Below are 21,539 nucleotides of genomic sequence, written 5' to 3'. Positions count from 1 at the left end.
ATCAGCTTTGGGGGTGGCTTTTGGAGATGTTGGCTTGCGCTTTACTCGTTGTTGTTGTTATAGGTACTTGTTGTTATGTGCCTTCAAGTTGATTACAACTTATGGCGACCCTGTGAAGCTTTTTTGGATATATTCATAGGGCTTTCATGGTAAGAGGTATTCAGAGGTGGTTCAGCACTGCCTTCCTCTAAGCCTATGGCACCCGGTATTCACAGGTGGTCTCCCATGCAAGTGCTAACCAGGCCTGACCCTGCTTAGCTTCTGATATGGGGTGCGTTCAGGGTAGTATGGCCTTGTTGAGCTTTCCGCTGCTTTTCATTGTGATGGGTATTACATGATTCGTTTTAGTGCTGCAGTGATTGTTCTATTTGTCACGTATTGTTATGCTACAGTATTTGGGCTGTTTGCTTATGTAAACCGCTTTGAGCACCATTTGTGGGAAATGCAGTATATAAATAAATTGACCGTTGACATCAACAAATATAGATGAGATTAAAACTGCGATGAAAACAGAGAGGAAGGAGTGCCACAAACCGCTGCCAATATTTTAGAGGAGGGTAAAGGCTGGTCTAGCACAGTGGGGAGGAGAGCCTGGTTGGGAGTCCAGAGTCTGTGAGTTCAAATCCCCACTCATGTCTCCTGGGTGTCAAGGGCCAGCTAAAAATCACCCCACAGGGAGTGGCTCAGGGGTTACATGCCCTGCCACCTGTGCAGCCGTGGGTAAGCTGCATAGTCCCAAGGAGCCCAGTTGCCCCCAGCTGGCAGTTGCAGACAAGGAAGGGGCTGGCATGTGCAGCCGTGGCAACCTGAGCAGGCCCTAGCCAGCTGGGGAGGACTAGCCTCAGTGGGAGGCAATGGTAAACCCCCTCTAAACACCCCTTACCATGAAATCCCTATTCATAGGGTCGCCATAAGTCGGGATCGACTTGAAGGCAGTCCAAATGATGCTCTGGCAGCTGGAGAGATGAGCCTGGCAAGGCTCACCCAAGCAAGCCGCCTCTCCCTGCCATCTGCCCAGGAGAAGGAGACAAAAGGGGGGTGGCTCAGAGGTGCCCCTGGCCAGAGTGGGGAGGTTGGCGCTTCCTTTGCGCCTGGCGGCTACAGCACCTCTGGCGGGCTCTTTGTCAGGGCGTGTGTGTGTGTTTCTTTTGAGCTTTTGCAGCCGCCTGGCAGCCACCCCACCCCAGCCACCCCCTTCTTCCTTGCACCCGCCTCCCGGCCTCTGTGTGGTGCCTCATCCGCGTCCCTGGCCGCCAGCGCGGGTGACTTTGCTGGGCTTCCGGAGACGGCCTCGCGGCGGATCCCAGTAGCAGCAGCAGCAGCCGTCGCAGGCGCCTCGGGTGCCCTCCAGGATCGTCCTCGGAGCAGGGAGCCTGGCTGGAGACGCGGGACATTGACCAGGGAGCGGAAGGCTGCGCGTCAGTTTCAGCGCCGGTAAGATTACAAGCCGCCCGCCGCGCCCCGGGGTCCGCTCCGCTGGGCGCCTTTCCTCTGTCGAGACCTCGCCGAAGCCGGCGTGCTTGGAAGCTCCCTTCCGTGGGCGTCCGTGGGACCGATTGGCTGGTTTCCCTGGCCCCGCGTGCTTAGGGCTGGCTGGGGCAACCCTAGCCACGCTTGCTGGCCCGTTCAGGAGTAAATCCAGCGGCGAGGCGGCGGCGGCCAAGAGTTAGTTATTGCAAGAAGCAAGCCAGACTAATGCGCTTGAAGGGCACCTCCACTCTTGCACTACCTCCAAGAGCAGGTCTTGGAACCCTGCTGTCCCCTCCTCCCCCCCAAAAAATCTCCTTGCACCCAGCACCAGCATCTCCACCAGCTTGTCATCCAGGGTTCAAACGGGCACCTGGGTAAACATCTTCTGCCTGCTGCTGGAGAGGAGGGAAGTTGCCCCAGCCTTAGGCGGCAATCCCCTGGGAGGAAGCCCCATTGGATTTAAGAGGGTTTACTCCCAGGAGGCATGGTTAGACGTGCGCTGTGAGGCCCCAATCCCTGCTGTAGCTCAACTGAAATATATGGAGCTGAAACAAAATCAGGGACCTGCCCATTAGAAAAGGTCTGGTCCAGGCCGCCCAAAGCTCATTTATTTATCTGAAAATTATATCACTTAAAATAATAATATTTCTAAACTGCTGACATAAATGCAATGAAAATACAACAAAAAACATTCCATGTGGTCTGCTATCAACCAGATAAAACCAAGACGAACACAAAATAGAAGTATTATTTTTAATTTTAATTTATTTATGTCCTGCCCTCCCTTACAGAAGGAACCCACAGTGGCAAAACTAGATATTACAAATGCAACTACTTAGACTACACAATAGAGAATTAAAAATGAAGAATCAGCATGCAGCTTGGGTAAAGAGAGTTTTAAAGAGGCGTTTAAAGATCTCTCCTGTCTTCCCCTCAAAAAGGGCCAGGGAGAGGGCATTCCAGAAGGTGGGTGCTATGACCAAGAAGGCCCTGCTTCCACCTTGTTGTGACAATCTGCTGTGGAACAACCTGCAGGATCCCCTCGGACAATATTAAAGATCAGCTTGATCTGAACAGGGAGAGGCAGTCAGATAGGCACCTTGGTCCCAACTTGTTTAGGGTTTGAAATGCCAACCACAAAATCTTTACCTTGGCTCACAAACTAATAGGCAGCCAGTGTAGATCTTTCAACCTTGGTGGGATATGTGTGATGCTGGCCACCTTACCCTAGCCACTGGGTGCCACATCTTAGCAGCTCCATTTGGCAGTAGCTGCAGCTTCCAAACCAGGCTCAAGGGTAGCCCCAAATAAAGCACATCAGAGGAATTGAATCATGAGGGTACCAATGTGTGGACTACCCAGGAATGGTCATTGTTGGGGCACCCACTGAAGCTGGTATTGGGTGCTCCGAGCCACTGAGGTCACCTGGGCCTCTAGTGACAGCAATGGATCTAGGAGCACCCCCAAACCACTCACCTGCTCCCTCAGAGGGTGTGAAGCCCAATCCAGAGCTGGTATACAACCCAATTCCTGGAACTGGAAAATGCACGTCCATAAGATTCTCCATCCTGCTGCCATTTCCCTTCCTTTTTTCTGTTGTCTCCTCTGTGATTGCAAGGTCTTCTGGGCAGGGATCTGTCCTATTATACTTCATCAAGGGAACTGATTGATGGCACTACAGCCAGCCAGCCATCACCAATGTGACAATAAAAATGGAAATGGACTGCCTTCAAGTCGATTCCGACTTATGGCGACCCTATGAATAGGGTTTTCATGGTAAGCAGTATTCAGAGGGGGTTTACCATTGCCTTCCTCTGAGGCTGAGAGGCAGTGACTGGCCCAAGGTCACCCAGTGAGCTTCATGGCTGTGTGGGGATTCGAACCCTGGTCTCCCAGATCGTAGTCCAACATCTTAACCACTATGCCACACTGGCTGTCAATGTGACAATAACTCACTTCTTGAGTCAGGCCCAACGGGATTTGTTTCTGAGCAAGCGTGGATTCATCTGCATGGGTTATTGATTTACTTCTTTTATATAACATTTCTATCCCACCCCTCTAATATCCTTGCGCCGCTCAGGTGCCTCACAACCATTTAAAATCACAATAAAATATGAAAATGCATATGAACACAACATTAATGGCAGAGCTCACCAATAAAAATGACCTGCGCAGATAGTACGTAGGAGACAAAATGCCAGAATAAGCTTGTATTTACCAGCTGGAGAAATAAAGGCAGAGAAGGAGCCATTCACACTTCACTGGGCAAAGTATTCCACAGTATTGGTGCAGCCATGGAAAAGTGGGTCATTCCAGAAAGGCCACCATCTTATTTGGAACACTAATCCTTGATATAGTGGTGGCAGCAAAGATGCAGCTCAGAGGGTGACGACAATTTCCTACTGCATACACAAGTGCAGATCTAGATCTTCATTACTATACAGAGCAGGGTTCCTATCACTGATTTCAGTATCAGAACCAAGATCACAGCCCTTCCACACAAAACTCCACTCCTGTTTTTTTCCTTCGCAAACTTTCTTGAGGCATTGCCAGATGAGCTGTTTATTGAGCATTCAGCCTGACTTGTTTGCAGGGAGATTAAATGACATTGGCTATTTAGCAAGCATTCATTCTGGGGGTTAGAGAATGTTGCAAGCGGGTTCGTTGTGCAAGACCTCCCAACAAACAGAATCCTGCAACCTGAATTTACTGGTATATGATTGAATCCCACCCGAAAACAGTGACAGTCTGGATGTCCCCATAGTTTCAGCATCGTAATTTGGTGGCTGATGAGAAAAGAGTTTGGTTGCTATTGGTCAACAATTATGAGTCATAAACCAATGCAGATCTACCTTGTGGCTGACCCCAGATTTCAAACTCACAACTCCCCTGTAACTCTAATTATCCCCATATAGCAAACTAGGGGGCAAAATAGTTTGACTAAAGCCATCTCAGCATGCCTGAGGCCCACCTAGGCTGGATTAGTGTTGGTCCTCTTGGTTTTACTGATGCTTTGGAATATCCTTTTGAGATGTGTATGGTGTTTTATATGGTCTAAATTGTATTTTGGTGAAGGTGAAATATTGTTTTATGCCGTATGTACTCAGTCGATCACTGCACTCTTCAGGTGAGGGCCTCCTGTGGATACCACCTTATCAAGAGGTCCATTCTGCACAACATGCAGAAGCGGACCTTTAGTGTCGTGGCCCCGACAGTCTGGAATTCCCTCCCCTTAAATATTAAACAGGCGCCATCTCTGTTAACTTTTCGGCACCTACTGAAGACCTTCCTCTTTCAGCAAGCCTTTTAAGTGGAGACCTCATCCCAGTCTGCGGCTGCACTGGGCTTGTTTTTAATATGCTTGCCTTTAATGTTTTATCACTTGTTTGCTACTATCACTTCTTGTTGTTGTGAGCTACTTTTGAGAGGAAGGGGGATGATATAAATTTAATAAATAAATAAATAGTTTTGAAATGTGGCTTGTAAGCTGCTTTGAGGAGAAATCTTCTTGAGAAATGGTATACAAATTTATTAAATCAATATAAATAAATGAGATTGTGGCTGAGGCAAGATAAACTGAGGAAATGTCTTGCTAGCCAATATGCGTGTGAGCCTCCGCACACGATGGGGGATGGGCTTCCTTTTCCTACCCTTGTGTGCTTCCCTTTCAGGAAAGGATGTGTGACACAGCCCTTACTCTATAAATACTCCTCTTTTTTAAAAAACGTTACTCATTCACAATCTTTTCTTCTTCCTCTTCTTTGATTCTTTCTTCTAGCCTCCCACATGCTCTTCTTTCCTTCCCACGCTTTCGTGCTCTCTCCGGCTACAGGCCTGTTGCCTGCTTGTTGTGCAGCTGTGATGTTCCGTTCACAGCACTCTTGCTGCTGTTTCCTCCCGAACTGCGATTGCTTGTTGCAGGCCACATGTTTCCTCCTCCCCCCATGACAGTGCTGGCTGGCCTGAGGGGAAGAGGGTTTAATGTTTGTTAGTTAATATATAAAATCTCTTGACGTGTTTTTTGGGAGGAGTCACTGCACATGTTCAGAGGCACGCTCCTTTTTTGTACTGTGGTTGTAACCTGGCCTTGGAAACAGATTCCAGGATTGAGTCCTAATGAATATGGAGTTACCAAGTCACAAGCTGGCATACTGCTCTGTCGCTATAACTGCCCTGTAACCAGGGCTGGATGAATGTCCATTCTGGCTTCTCTTAGTTTCTCCAATCTTTTTCAATCTTAAGTTCAGTTCTTGACACTTCAGATCAGTCTCTGATTATTATTTAAAAAAAAAAAACAGGCCTCATGAAAATTCATCAGCATTTTAGTGCACTTTTCTCCTTATATATTCATTTTTGAAAGCAATCTCCTCTAACGAATGCATTTTTTTTCACGAATGCATGCATTTTTATGTACACTTTCCCCTAATATATGCATTTCTGTACGCACTTCCTGGCTGGAGAACTGCACTGGAAAATTTGGAGAAGTGTGAATTTCAAAGTGTGGCTGAGTTTCAGTTTGTGTACTGTTTCGGAAAGTATGAATGAGGTAGATCCACCTTTAAATGTGAACTGAACCCCTCCTCCGTGTCTGCACCCAGGTAAAACCATTTCAATGCACACTTATTGGTGGTGGTGGATCAGCAGGGGGATTCTTATGCTGACTGGGGCTGACAGGAGTTGCAGTCCAAAACATCTGGAGGGCACCAGGTTAGGGAAGGCCGCTCTTGGCTGATGTGCAGCCACCCAGGGGCAGTTCCAGACCAAGTCACCAATCGCTTCCCCTGCCACTCTTGTCTCCTGCTCTGTTTCACGGCCAGGCTCCCTCGCAGCCCCTTTGCCCGACTTCCTACTGTGTCAAAGCCCTTAATGGAACATTCCGTCAGGATAACGGATGGACAGCAACTCTGTATCCCTGAACCATGTAAACAAGTTGTATAGCTCCAGGCCTTGTGGTGTTTTATTAGTTAGGACGGCAAGGAAGTTTGGTGTTGTTGACCTCTCCTGGGCAGGCTCAGATTTATTAAAATGCCTTCTTTCTGCTGCTTTTTTATTATTTCTTAAGCTTGCTGCTTTGTTTTCAGTTCTACTGATGGAATGCTTACAGGTATGTGTGTGTATATATATATATGTGTGCCTAAAAGTGAATTTTCCAGTTCCTTGCCTGTGCAAATATCCCCCCTGCCTAGGCCGCTTACCCACCCCCTCCAGCTCGGGTCAATAGTTTTAATGGGGGTGAACATTTTTTGAGACTAGCCTTTCTGTTTTTCAATTTCTTTGTGGGATTTCAGAGTTATAAAGGGTTGCTTTCGGAGGTGTGTAATTGGTACCTGTGGCACAAAGCCAATGAGTTGTAAAAAGTCTTTCTTTCCACTGCAGGACCTGTGGCTTCCCCCGGCCCTTTGATGCCCTGTGTTTGATGGGGGGGGGGGGGTTGTTCCACTTTGCATGATAGCAGGTTGGGCATCTAGGGCTACCTGTGGCCCCTTGGCCTAATTTCAACAGCCTTCTGCGAATGCTCAGTACAGACCTCTGATGACAGCAGCCTCTTCCCCTCCTGGCAGCCTACTAAGGAGGGACGAAGGAAGAGGGGAAAGGAGTGGCTCCGCCCACTTTTGCCTCTGGCCCCTCCCACTGCTGGATTCGGCCCTGCCCATAGTTGGCATGCGGTTCCTGGGAGATGATCCCTGAAGGATTGCAGCCCTTGACAGAAACAAGGCTGGCCACCTCTGCATTACAGTATGGGAAAACAGTGGGGAGTTTTAGAGGTAAGCAGGTCAGTATCATTGGGGGCCTTCCCAGGCCCACACCCCCACAAGGGATCCACTCCTCACCCCTGGAGCCCCCTGCGACCTCCCACATGCTGCGGCTGCCTCCTCTCTGGGTCTGCAAGCAGTCACAAAAGTGCAGAGAGGGTGCTGCATCCTTCACTTTCCTTGTGCTGCCCTGCTCTGCCCAGGAGAAGAGGGCAAGCAGATGGAAAGTGATGGCAGCAATGAGGGCGGAGGTGCCCCCCCCAAAAAACCCCTAGAGCCAGCCCTGGAGGCAAGGGCAAGAAGTTTCCGCTGCATGCAGAATCCCACCTACACTGGGAAGCCAGCCCGGAGATCTACAAAGGGCCACCAGATGTCAGAGCAACAGCGAAGGTTTGGGCAGTTTGGGCGGCGGACTTTTGAATAGAAGTGAAGAGGCTGAAGTCTTACCAGTTGCACATCAGTCCAGTGAACCTGGTGGGCAATTCTGGCTAAAATGCCTCCCTCCTTAATTTGTAATGGTGGACCCAGGACATATTTTGGAATGAAGCAATTAGCCTTTTCATTGCCAGATGCAGAGCTTGGAAAAGTTACTTTTTTGAACTACAACTCCCATCAGCCCAATGCAGTGGCTATGCTGGCTGGGGCTGATGGGAGTTGTAGTTTAAAAAAAGTAACTTTTCCAGATGCCATTGCACGTAGGGAGGCCAATTGTTCCAACAGACTGCTCCAGCCCTGCCTTTCATAGCAGCTTGAAATTTAGGTAAGAACATAGCATACTTACCAGGAGCAAGGACATCAGAAGAGCCTGCTGGATCAGGCCAGTGGCCCATCTAGTCCAGCATCCTGTTCTCACAGTGACCAACCAGGTGCCCATGGAAAGCCTGCAAGCAGGGCCTGAGTGCAAGAGCACTCCTCCCTCCTGCAGTTTCCAATGAATGGTATTCAGAACCATACTGCCTCCAGCTATGGAGGCAGACCATAGCCATCAGAGCTAGTAGCCGTTGATCGCCTTCTCCTCCATGAATTTGTCCAATCCTCTTTTAAAGCCATCCATGTTGGTGGCCATCCCTGCCTCTTGTTGGAGTGAGTTCCACAGTTTAAATATGCTGTGCGTGAAAAAGTACTTTATTTTGTCTCTTATGAATCTTCCAACGTTCAGCTTCATTGGATGTCCATGAGCTCTAGTGTTATGAGAGAAGGAGAAAAATGTCTCTCTATCCACTTTCTCCACGACATGCATAATTTCACACACTTCTATCATGTCACCTCTTACTTGCCTTTTCTTTAAACTGAAAAGCCCCAAATGCTGCAAATTTTCCTCACAGGGGAGTTGCTCCACCTGCCTGATAATTTTGGTTGCCTTTTTAAAAACCTTTTCCAGCTCTACAATAACCTTTTGGAGGTGAGGCAGACAGAACTGTATGCAGTATTCCAAATGCAGCCACACAATAGTTTTATATAATGACGTTATATCAGCAGTTTTATTTTCAATACCTTTCCTAATGATCCCTAGCATGGAATGTGGCTTTTTCACAACTACCACACACTGGGTCGGCATCTTCATTGATCTTCATTCATCTTCCACCACAACCCCAAGGTCTTATTCCTGATCAGTCACCACCAGACTCCATGAGCACATGTGAAATTAAGAGAGAGAGAGAGAGTTTCCTCCAATATGCATCACTTTACACTTGTTTACATTGAGTTGTATTTGCCATTTTTCTGCCCATTCACTCTGTTTGGAGAGGTCCTTTTGGAGCTCTTCACAATCCCTTTTTGTTTTAACAACCCTGAGCAATTTAGTATCATCAGCAAACTTGGTCACTTCACTGCTCACCCCTAACTCTAGGTTGTTAAAAAGCACAGGTCCCAATACCAATCCTTAGGGGAGTCCACTTGCTACATCCCTCCATTGAGAGAACTTCCTTTTATTCCTACTCTCTGCTTTCCTTTTCCTAGCAGTTCCAGAGCCACAAGAGGACCTCCCCTCTTATTCCATGACTGTGAAGCTTACTCAGGAGTCTTTGGTGAGGCATCTTGTCAAAAGCTTTTGAAAGTCCAAATACACTTTGTCCACTGGATCATCTCTGTCTATATGCTTGTTGACACTCTAATAGGTTAGTGAGACAGGACTTACCCTTGCAGAAGCCATGCTGGTTCTGCTTCAGCAAGGCTTGTTCTATTTGTTGTTGTTATGTGCCTTCAAGTCGATTACGACTTATGGCAACCCTATGAATCAGCAACCTCCAATAGCATATGTTATAAACCACTCTGTTCAGATCTTGTAAGTTCAGGTCTGTGGCTTCCTTTATGGAATCAGTCCATCTCTTGTTTGGTTCTACTCTTTGATCATCCCAGAGTGCAGGACACAGAGTAATGGGCTCAAGTTGCAGGAAGCCAGATTTTGACTGAACATCAGAAAAAACTTCCTGTTAGAGCCATATGACAATGGAACCAATTACCTAGAGAGGTAGTGGGCTCTCTGACACTGGAGGCATTCAAGAGGCAGCTGGACAGCCATCTGTTGGGAATGCTTTGATTTGGATTCCTGTATTGAGCAGGGGGTTGGACTTGATGGCCTTATAGGCCCCTTCCAACTCTACAATTTTATGATTCTATGATTCTACTCCCTTCTGTTTTCCCCAGAATTATGTCTTTTACATGCTAGGTTATTTTGCCTTTAACAATACTTTCTACCACTATCCCCAGGACAGATGTTAAGCTAATCAGCCTATAATTACTGGGATTCCCCCTGGATTCCTTTTTAAAGATTGGTGTAACATTATGGAAGCGGATCTGAGGGACACATTACAAAATCTTGGGAGAAGTTCAGCAATCTCACATTTGGGTTCTTTGAGAACTCTCTGGTGGATGCCATTTTGTCTATTATTTTAAGCCTAGAACTTCATCTCCCATCACCGCTATTTGTGATCGTGTTTATTCCCCTGCTCTGGAAAGCGTCACCTAGAGCACACTGACCTGCCACTAAAGCACTGGTGGCATCCCTCCAGACCTCTCTGTTTGGCTCTTGGGACTCACTCTCGGCCACTCCCCTCCCCAGCTCACAGCCTCTCCACACACCCCTTGAGTGCCGTTGCCTGGCTGAAGGTGTCCCTGAACTGCAATAAGGCCTCCTGCTTGCCTGGGTGGAGAATGGAGTGACGGGCAGGTGTGTAAAACCTCTGGCTTCTGCATAGCTGAAATGTAGCCAACTGTAAAAAGCAGGGCTGGAGAGCCTTGGCTTTTCAGACATGGTTGGACTCCAGCTTCCATCAGCCCCAGCCAGCATGGCCAGTGGCAAAGAATGATGGGAACTGGAGTCCAGCAACTGGAGGGTCACAGCCCCACCAGCCCTGGTACAATGGTAAGAGTCACACCCGTGGCTCTGCCCAGTGTTGCCTTTGGATGTAAGATGTACTCTTTCCCCAAAGGAGGATGATCGATGATCAAAACACTTTGTTGGGAACAAACTCAAACAAACGTTTGGCACCAGGAAAAGCCCACCAGAAATCCCTGGTCCCTAGAGCTTTGTGTAAAACCTGGACTGGAGCGGCTCCAGACCCTAGGGAACTCGAACGCACATAACACGTGGACTGGACTCCCCAACGTTATATGGGCTCCATCTGCCATGGACAGGCAGCTCCTGGGCATTTGCCCATGTGGAAATGGAACCTTCGAAAAAGGTTCCCTCCTCAGCACTGATGGTTCAAGGCAGAGGACAGTTGGCAATCTTAGCTACAAGTTTCATGTTGCTGTAAAAGAATATGGGCAAGGTGTGGGAGACCCAGGGTTCGAAAGAAAGGCTGCACAGCCAGTTCTAATAGCATCCCTTTGCAGCCTTCCTCACAGCCACCTGAAACAAAAGAGAAGCATATCAACCATCACCAGAAGGTTATCAGAAATGTCAATCCAAGGCTTCAATCCTCCAGCCAATTCCTCTGAAAGCATCCTGTGACTTCCCTGGAACTTCTCCAGTGTAAAAGATCTGGAGGCTCACAGCCCTAAATGTTTGATGTGCTTTTGTTGCAAAGGTTAAATATACATAGTATTGTCTAAAGATTATGAAGAAGTAGCTTTGTAAACTGTTGTTCTACTGAAGGGCCAGCCTCCCAAAGTAGAAACAGCTTTGGGTCCTCGTCCCTGAAGTCCCATTCAAAAGGTTGTTCTCCAGTTATACAAAGCAGCCTCTGCTATTTGGCAAGGGCACAAGGGAAAGCGCATTTCAAAGCAAAGAGGATGAAAATGATTAACAGGATTACGAGAACACAAAGATTTTTTTTACCTCTGGGCAGCAGAGACTTTGAAGCAGGCCCAAATACAATGAAATCTGGAACAAAATTCCCACGTCGGCTGGATGGCAAATAGACTTGTAAATTCATGTATTGAACCGCCTAGCACAGAACAGTTGGGTCATTAAAAATAATACTTTTATTAGGGACAACCATGCAAGTTTTTGAGTTACACAGAACTGTTCTGTGAGCTTTCTCCGATAGTGCTGTTTATGCCCAAAGCGTAGTCTGAAGGCACATGAGGCCACCACCTTGCTGAAGCTAAGCAGGTCTGGGTCTGGTCAGTGCTTGGATGGGAGACTGCCAAGGAACCACATGTATGCCACCTTGGGTTCCTTGATGAAAGCAAGGCAGGGTATTAATGTAAGAAAATAAATAGATAAATGCCCAGAAATTGCTTCCTGAATGATTATTATATGGTGTCACACGCACATACACACACACACACAACTCTCTCTCCAAATCCTTCCTCAGAAGTGCCATCTAAGTCCTTTTCTCCAACTGAAATGAAGCTTAGAGCTGTAATCCTGTGCACATTTACTAGGGTGTAAAATTGCAATCTTATACATGTCTACTCAGAAGTAAGCTGCACTGAATTCAATGGGACTTACTCTCAGTTAATTGTGTATCGTTTGCATACTTACCTGGGAGTACGTTCTGTTCAACTCAATGGGCTTGCCTCTGAGTAGACACGTTTAGGATTGTACTGCAAGACATTGAAATGAGTAAATCTGTGGAAAATTTCACTGTACATAACTCCATATATCACATTTGCTTCTTCACCCTTTGTGGTCTTTCCTCCTTCCCACCCACCCCTCTATAGCTACATTTAGACTGTAAACTCTTTGGGGTAGGGGCCTGACATTTGCTTGTGTTTCTCTGTAAAGCACCAAGTACAATGGATAGCACATGACAGGGCCTTTTCTGTGGCTGCACCCCGCTGTGGGATTCTCTTCCTTAGGATGCTTTTTTGCCCACCCTTGCCTCTGTTTACTTTCCAGTGTCTGTTTGAGACAATTTTGTTTAGGCATGTTTTTCAACAGACTGTATATGTTTTTATGCTGAGTCTGGTTTTAATTATATGTTGCACTGGATCTTTTATGGCTTTGAGAATTTGTGTTTGCATTTTTTAACTTTGTCTTGTATATACACATATCCACACTTGTTCATATGCGAAGTTGTTCATGTTCTTATTATAATTATTTTTGATACTCATTTTCATTTGGCTTCCTGTGACTTTGTCTTTCGTTACTCATATTTGGGGAAATGAGGGCAGCTTTCCTAAGGATAATTAGGGCCCCACCAGATGGTGGGGTTTTTTTTAATGTGTTTGTTTTGTAGGTATATTCTGCAACATCATCATAATTTATCACCTGCCCTTCACCCAAAAGTCCCAGGGCAGATAACAACAGTTTTAAAATACTGCATTAAAAACAACCTAAAATCATAAAATAGGATGGGTCCTAAAAACATGTCATTAATGCAATAATTGTGCATTAGTGGTGGATTTATACCGGACCATCCTCACATAATTCCGTGGGGAGGAGAGCCCGGCTGGGAGTCCAGAGTCTGTGAGTTCAAATCCCCACTCGTGTCTCCTGGGTGTCAAGGGCCAGCTAAAGATCACCCCCACAGTGAGTGGCTCAGGGGTTATGTGCCCTGCCACCTGTGCAGCCGTGGGCAAGCTGCATAGTCCCAAGGAGCCCAGTTGCCCCCCAGCTGGCAGTTGCAGACAAGGAAGGGGCTGGCTTGTGCACCTGTGGCAAGCTGAGCAGGCCCTAGCCAGATGGGGAGGACTAGCCTCAGAGGGAGGCAATGGTAACCCCCTCTGAATATCTCTTACCGTGAAATCTCTATTCATAGTGTCGCCATAAGTCGGGGTCAACTTGAAGGCAGTCCATTATTATTATTATTATTATTATTATTATTATTATTATTATTATTATTATTATTATTATTATTATTATTATTATTATTAATCATAATCATAATCATAATCATAATATAATTACCACCCTTCACCCAATGATTCCAGGGACGATAACCACAACTTTAAAATATGACATCAAAAACGGTTTTAAAAACAACTGTCGGACAAAAAAAAGTTACAGGATTTCAGTGGGAAGCTACAGAACAATGCAGTATGTCCACCGTGAAACTTTTGCATGTGCAAATGGTATTGAAAGTGAGTTCACCTCTGACCACACATACACCATCATGAGCACAAATGATCATGAATGCACAATAAAAAGAATGTCTGCAGGGGCCGTTACTTGGGATAAACCCCATTGAATTCAGCTAAATTTACTTCTGCTTTTGCTGATCTTAATCTGACTAGTCCCGCAGCCTGGATATTACACAGAGGGGGGGGCTTTAAAAAGTGTTTGCATAAAGGCCCCTTTTCTCATTTTTGGATACTGATGTGAATGTTTTGGACACTGATGTGTTGCCACCGTAGCAATTTTGGGGCATCCTCTGTTTTTGTGCTGAATATAAGCAGGTTTTGTTTCCTTCTGTTTCACATTTTGTAACCTTGTCTCTGTGAGGTATTAACATATGAGAAAGATGATGACTAAATATGTGTTTTAAAGACAGAAAGAACCCCTAGACTTCTCATATATGTATTGTTCCCTGCTGATTCCAGAAACCCAATTTTGTCTCAATCTCTCTCGGCATTTTATGGACCAAATTACAGACAGGTGACAACTCTGCTCAGGATGGTGTTGTAAGGATCAAACAGCACAATGCAGTTGTAACCAACCTAAAAAGCAAGTGAAAAATGAAGGGCTAGTAAAGATGATGATGATGATGATGATTGCCCAGTTCTTCTTCCATAGACTTCAGGTGTTGCTTTGGGATTGTTGTTTTTTTAAATTACATTTATATCCCATCTTTCCTCCAAGGAGCTCAAGGTTCTCCTCCCTCTCTATTTCATCTTCACAACAACCCTGTGAGGTAGGGTAGGCTCAGAGACTGTGACTGGCCGAAGGACACCCAGCAAGCTTCAGGATTTGAACCCTGGCCTCTCAGATCTTAGTCCAACATTCTAGCTACAATGCCACACTGGAATGTGTGATATGAGTTTTTAATAATCTTTTCCCCATAGCTGGTAGTAATTTGTGCTGTGGTTTCCTTCCCCCCCCCTTCACATACCGTGTTATCCATTATTGCCACCAGCTCTGCTGTGGTATCCTTGGAGAGGAATCGAAATAAGGCTGCCCCAGTTAGTGAAGCCCAGCGGTGATCGAATAACACAAGAGAATCAAACTCCAAATGTCTGGAAGAACGAAAAATAACTAGGTATTAAGCGCATTGGCTGTTTGCTGTGAGCAAACAGCAGGAATATATTGGCAGGTATAAAGTTGCATGCTAACCAATGCCAGGGAAACAGAAGGCTGCGAGTGCCTCCCCATGCCTCTTGCACAGTCGTCCAGCTCGATGAGTGGCCATCAGAGGATGGGATGCAACGCAGCCTGAGCAGGGGTGCAAATGGGTGTTAGGGTTAGGGTTACACTATACTGAGTTCCAAAAACAACTTTAAACTGCCCAGTAGTTTCTTTTTAAATGTGGTCTAACAGATTTTCCCCAAGTAAAACAGCTTTTCCCCCCAGATAAAAGATTAAAAGCCAAATATCAGCCTGCTCAGAGGCTTAATATGGGCAGCTGGCCAGGCATAGAATGAAACCCAAACTGATCAGCTCCTTTACTGTCTGCCTTTTGCATTTGCAGGTGAAGTGTCCTGGCCAACTCCGTTGGAATCAGACTCACACTCACTGGTGTGTTTTTCTCTGCTATGTTTAGTGTGGAATTTCAGCTTTCATAGATCAGTTTACAGATTACACAGGATTTTTTATCTCTGCACAGCTTAACTAGGCATGACTACTCAAAGTGGAGACGTTGTCGCTGGAGTTAGATACACCCCCTGAGACCCTTTAAGTAAGTTTGGGGTGGGCTCTGTTTGCATGGGAAAGGTTCCACTCCTCCTAGGTTGAAAAGCTGGTACTCTCTGTGCACGCCTGCACATCTGTCTGCGCCTCATCAAGACCTGCTTTGGACACTGGCTTGGGTGGAGCCTCTGGTTCCTTCTCTACAGGAGGCGCACACAGCGAAGGGAGGTGGGAGGGAAGGAAAAGCGGCTGGCCCATGGTCAAACAGTGTTCCTGCAGTTGTAACTGGAGCTAAGTTCGAGGTTCTAGTCTTGGTGTACAAAGCCCTACCCAGCTTGGGACCAGGATACCTGAAAGACCATCTTACCTTTTATATACCCAGTCGATCACTGCACCTTGCAGGTGAGGGCCTCCTGCAGATACCATCTTAGCAGGAGGTCCATTCTGCACAACATTGGAAACAGACCTTTAGTGTGGTGGCACCTACCCTGTGGAACTCCCTACCCTTAAATATTAGACAGGCGCCATCTCTGTTATCGTTTTGGTGCCTACTGAAGACCTTTCTCTTTCAACAAGCCTTTTGAGCAGAGACCTTATCCCAGTCTGCATCTGTGTTGGAATTGCTTTTTGAAAGCTTTTTTTAAAGAAACATTTTAAAAGATGTTTTGTTTTAATGTGTTTTAAAGTTTATTTTTATGATGTTTTAACGTGTTTTCAGTGCTTTTGTTTGCTGCCCTGGGTTCCTGCTGGGAGGAAGGGCGACAGATAAATCAAATAATAAATAAATAACTAAGGTGGAGCTGTCACTGTCTTCTATTAACACTCTTATTCACTCTTGTTGCGGGTCAGATTTTTATATAGTGGTTTTCCGTGGCTATATCTAGAAATTGATTTTTTAATATAATAAAAATATGTGTCTAAAATATTGATATTAATATTGATAGTTTTATTGATATTCCCCTCAATTTATCAATATTTCCTTTATCATCATTTCCTTTCAAAATATTGATATTTCTTTTTAAAATATTGATGTTAATATCAATATCCTTCCTGAGGGGAGAAACAGATCAGTAAAAGCAGCGGCTAGCACGTAAAGATCGAACTTGAATCTGTTAGGCCTGTTAGATCTATGGATTGCTTTCGAACCAGCACTGGCAAGCAGACCCCATCCCTAGTTAAGGGTGTCAAGAGTTGTTAGGAGACCCCTATTCCCCTTACAGAGATACAGTTTCCAGAGTTCCTTGGGAAGAGGGATTGACTGTTAAATAGGGATGGGGTTCGGTACTGATCCACCATTTTTTGTTTTAGCAATTGCCAATTCACAGTTTTTCCAGTGAAAAAAATTACTGAATTGCTAACAAGAATGCTAATGAAAATGTTTATCCTGTAGGCACTTGTTCCACTGAGTGAAGAATGCATCAGCTTAGAGGAAAGCTGATTGCAAAGATTAGGTCAAAATCCGGTAATAAATCAAATTTAGGGAATATTCTCCCCCATCCCTTCTGAGAATCAATCCATCCCAAAGAACTCTGGGAATTAATTTATATTTTGTATTTTTACCCCACCCTTTCTCCAAGGCGGCTTACAAGGTTCTTCTCCCCTACTGATTTTATCTTCACAAGAATCCTGTGAGGTAGGTAAGGCTGCAAGAGAGTGACTGTTCCAAGTTTACCCAGCGAGTTTCATGGCTGAATGGTAATCTGAACCTAGCAGATCTCCCTGACACCTAACTTGTTGCTGCCATACTACAAATGTCAGCATTTTGGATTGGCATTTGTTGTTTTTGTTTGCATATGTACCCCACCCTTCCTCCTAGGAAAGAACTTAGGGTACATGGTTCCCACTCTTCCCATTTTGTCCTCACAACAACCCTGTGAGGTAGGCAGGTTAGGCTAAGAGACAGTGACTGGTCCAAGGTCACCCAATGGGGATTTGAACCCAGGTTTTCCAGGTCCTAGTCTGACACTCTCGCCACAGCACCCACACTGGCATGAAACCACACAGGGTCTTTTGCTGACACATCTCACCTTATTTCTGATCAGGGACAGGGAAATGGGGGAGCACGTAATGAAAGGTGGTGACCCCTTTCTTGGAAACTAGCAGGACCCTGGGCCTGAAAGTGTTAATCTAGTTGCTGCTGCCATAGTGTGGCTGTGTACCATTTTTTGTTTGTATTTTATGCTTGAAGTTTCAGTGCCTCCACCCATCTTCCACGGTGACTTCATTAGCAACAAGTTGCTAATTAAATTCCATATTTATGACTGGAAAATAAAAACCATTGGCCCCTTTGAAAATAGATTTTTATGACTTCAGGCTCAGGCAACTGACTCAGCAGTTCGAGATGTGCAAAAGCTGGAAACTTAAAGGCTTCCATGAGAAAGATAAACAGAATGAGAAATGACAGATGGAAAGACTTCTTGGAAATCCCAACTCGTTTCTGGGCTGTATTAATTTTTTAGCACAGGGGAAAAAAAACAAAAACACAAAACCATAGTGCTGTGTGTGAGCTTTCTTCAGCCGCTATTGCAGAGGGCTTTTGCGGGTGGGAGCATATCATTAGGCCAAGGCAACACAAAAAACCTACAGAATTTGGTTCTGGATATGAAATTCAGCCTCTTAAGACTCTTTTGCATCATTTGGGGGGGGGAGGGGAAGTTTCTAGACCTTATGATTGCAAAGATAAGCTACAAAGTGTGTGGGTGTTGTCCACTGAAATCTCAGAAGCTGAGTAAGTTTTCTGGAGGTTGTAGGTGGGGCCTCAGCACCCTCCATCATTCCATGCTTCTCCCCCTCATTTGCAAAACCAAAATTAATGATGCAAAGCAGTATACAGATACCAAATAAATTATGCAGAACAAGAGGAAAACATGGACAGTACTTAATTTGCATGAACTGAGCCTTCCTTAGCATGGAATTCAGATTAGCTTTTTCAATGTGCTTTGAATGGATGGTGTATGTGCGGCCAGAGTTTCAGGGTTAGTTTTGTTATAGCACTGAACACATGCTTACAGTTTCTCATTCTGAAAGATAGGCTGGTGTTCTTTACTGGCCAGCAACTAATTTTTTAGTAGAGGCCATATTTGTGAATTGAGCAAGAGCTAAGGGACCAACTGTTAGCTCCACCCACTCGCGCCCTTGCACATCCTGGGCCAAGGGTGCTTTAACTCCTTCCTCCCCAGTGTGAACAGTGACAGAGGCTTCCACAGAGTTCTCCCCTAATAGGCCCCAGCTGCTTGCTTCCAGTTAGACACTTGCTTGGGGCTTGTATGCAGGAGGGGAACTTCTTGGTAATTCCACCGCCCTCAGAGGTTTGGAGAGGGGGTGGTGACCCAGGAGAGGGCATTCTGTGTGGCAGCCCCTAAGCTGTGGAACTCCCTCCCCACTGAAGTACATCTGCATCCTCACTGCACAATGTGCAGCAAATGGTGATGATCCACCTCTTTACTCCTACCTGAAGCGTATGTTTTCAGGATCCACCCTATTCCTGTGCTTGTGATTTGTTTTAATTGTTTTTAACCTATAAAGACTTACATGGCTTGGGAACACAATACCTGATGGAATGCCTCTCCCGATACAAACCCACCCGTGCACTACGTTCAAGATCAAAGGCCCTCCTCCGGGTGCCTACTCCAAGGGAAGCTCAGAGGGTGGCAACAAGGGAGAGGGCCTTCTCAGTGGTGGCCCTCAAATTATGGAATGATCTCCCTGGTGAGGTGTGCCTGGCGCCAACACTGTTATCTTTTCGGCGCCAGGTCAAGACTTTCCTCTTCTCCCAGGCATTTTAGCATGTGTTTGAAATTGTTTTTATATTGTTTTAAATTTTAAAATTGAGTTTTAAATTGTTTTTAAAATATGTATTTTAAATTTGTATATTTGTTTTAATGTTATTGATTGCTGTAAACCGCCCAGAGAGCTTCGGCTATGGGGCGGTATACAAGTGCAATAAATAAATAAATAAACAGCAATAATAATAATATAATTGGCCAGAGCGCAAAAGAGAGCTGTGTCAGAGCTTTTTTATTGAGGGGACAGCTGCTAAGATGCATTCATAACAAGGAGTTTTTTGGAACCAGGAGCCTGCACATATTCATCCCACGGAGCCCAAACATATTGCTTTTTCGGGTCGTCCTCACAGCACCCTGCGACCTTAAGCCCATTACTCCAAGTCTGATCGGTTTTTATTGGGATGTGTTTTTAAGTAGTGTGTTTGGGGCATTTAAGAGCAGTGGGGTACATCAATATTCTTCTGATGGCTGACTTGGCCATTTCTAATATGCAATTCACAATGTCTAAAAAAGGTAATTGTGAGAAACTACTTTTTGTGCCCATTGTTTAACAACTACAGCAACTTCCACTCATGAAATTTTAGGGAGGCAGACCCCAGAAAGCAAAAATAGAGACTGTGATTGATGAGTGATAAGATATCAGAAAAGAGGGACCCCCATCCCCAGGGCCGGCACCGGGCATGACTGGGCCCTTGGGCACCAGCCTGCCCCAGGCCTGTGGCATTGTAGCCGAACCTCCCCATACATGCGGCATGGGTCTAATAAGCCCACCTGCCTGTCCCTACTACCTCTCCTGTCCCTGTGAATGACATTGGCACTGCACATGCATGCCTGCCATCAACCAAGATGGCGGCAGGGGCATCAGCCCCTTAGGGAAGCATGTCATTCACAGGGACAGGAGAGGTAGGTGGGACGTGCGTGCAGGCTTATTGAAGCCTGCCCTGACTGTATTGGGGGGGTGCCTGGGAGCTCCCTCTCCACTATCCACAGCAGGGTTGGGAGCCAAAGCTTCTGCACATCATGGAATGGGAGCACTACCCTCCCAGCTTAAGGAGAGGCCCTTTAGGGGCCCTCAGCTAGGGCCCAACCTGGCCGCCCTCTGGTGCTGGCCCTACCCATCCCTGACAGCAGGAGAATAATCAACTGACACCTCGGTGCCACTCACAGTACTCAAAAAGAAGGGTCCTGCCAGTGCTTGAATGAAATGGGGGGACAGTCCCCTTAATCTTTCATGCTGACAGGGCCAGCCCAAGACATTTTGCTGCCAGAAACAGAGCACCCAATTCCTCCACACAGACTCAGGCAAACACTTTCATGAAAATTCATCAGCATTTTAGTGTGAATTTCTTGTAATTCAGTTAGGAGTTTTGCATGCGGTATTGACCCATGCACACATTTTGGCAGTCAACGCCCCCATATCTAATGCATTTTTGTATGTTATTTTCACTAATATCTGCATCTTATGCACACGTTACGCTCGTATATGCACCTTTGTACGCATTACTTGGCTGGAGAACACATTGCAAAATTCAGAGAAGTGCGGATTTTGAACGATGGCTGTCTTTTGTTTCGCCTATGGTTTTGAACGTGTGAATTAGGTTGCCTTTGAATGCAAGCTGGATTGAATTTCTCCCCTGTCCCTCCACTGAGGATACTATACATCCTTTTGGGGGTTTTCTGCTGTAAGAGGAACCATACTGCAAGCCGCTCTCAGCCCCTGAGCAGAGGAGAAGGGGAAGCGAGGCCAGCCTCAGCTTGTTCTCCCTGCTAAATATAGGCACCTGGTTTGCAAAGGCCAGCGATGGGTGGGTGGCTGATTCCGGAAGCACGTTGCATGGTTCTGCAGCAGCAACAGCAGCAGCAGCAGCAACAGCAGCAGTGCTTTCAAGGGGCGCGCACAGAACGAGAGGAAGGAGTATTGGTCTGCAAGATCTAGATGGGAAGGAAAAAAGAGCGAGACTCTGCTGAGCAGCTGGATGGTCTGGTTGTTTGAAACGCTCCAGCAGCAGAACCGTGTTCCTCTTGTGTTGCGTTGTGACAAGCAGTGCCTTCCTGCTCCTTGCAAGGTTCTAAGGTAGGCTGATAAATTAACGTAGCTCCTAGGTGGGGTTTTGCAGAACTACCGGAACTAGAAAAAGAGAGTCCAGCTGTCCTCTTTCCTGCCTTTCCAGATGTTGATGGACTCTACTTGCCAACAGCCGCAGTATCCAGCGTGGCCATTGGCCAAGGACAATGGGAGTCAGAGTCCAGCGACATCTGGAAGGCCACAGGCTTCCCACCTCTGTCTTCGCAGGGCTTGGGTCCATCAAACCTGTAGGAACACCTCCTGCTACATTAATCTCCTTATTTTTGAGA

At 46.1% G+C, this 21,539-nt stretch overlaps 1 protein-coding gene across 4 annotated transcripts in view; it reads left to right on the top strand.

Annotated features, from left to right (window-relative positions):
- Positions 1-1,288: 1,288 nt before the first annotated feature.
- CARD11 (caspase recruitment domain family member 11) overlaps positions 1,289-21,539 on the top strand; it is a 98,895-nt gene continuing 78,644 nt past the window's right edge. For 2 of the 4 annotated variants that reach the window (XM_061599471.1, XM_061599470.1), the window contains exon 1: positions 21,124-21,258. The gene's annotated coding sequence lies outside the window, so the exon portion shown is untranslated. Of the gene's footprint in view, positions 1,435-21,123; positions 21,259-21,539 lie in introns of those variants that run through there. The other 2 variants (XM_061599472.1, XM_061599469.1) reach the window with 2 other exon arrangements.

Source organism: Rhineura floridana, chromosome 17 (assembly GCF_030035675.1).
Source record: "Rhineura floridana isolate rRhiFlo1 chromosome 17, rRhiFlo1.hap2, whole genome shotgun sequence".
NCBI classification, from domain to species: domain Eukaryota; kingdom Metazoa; phylum Chordata; class Lepidosauria; order Squamata; family Rhineuridae; genus Rhineura; species Rhineura floridana.
The sequence above is the reverse complement of the archived record's forward strand: the minus strand, read 5'-3'. Positions and strand labels throughout refer to the sequence as shown.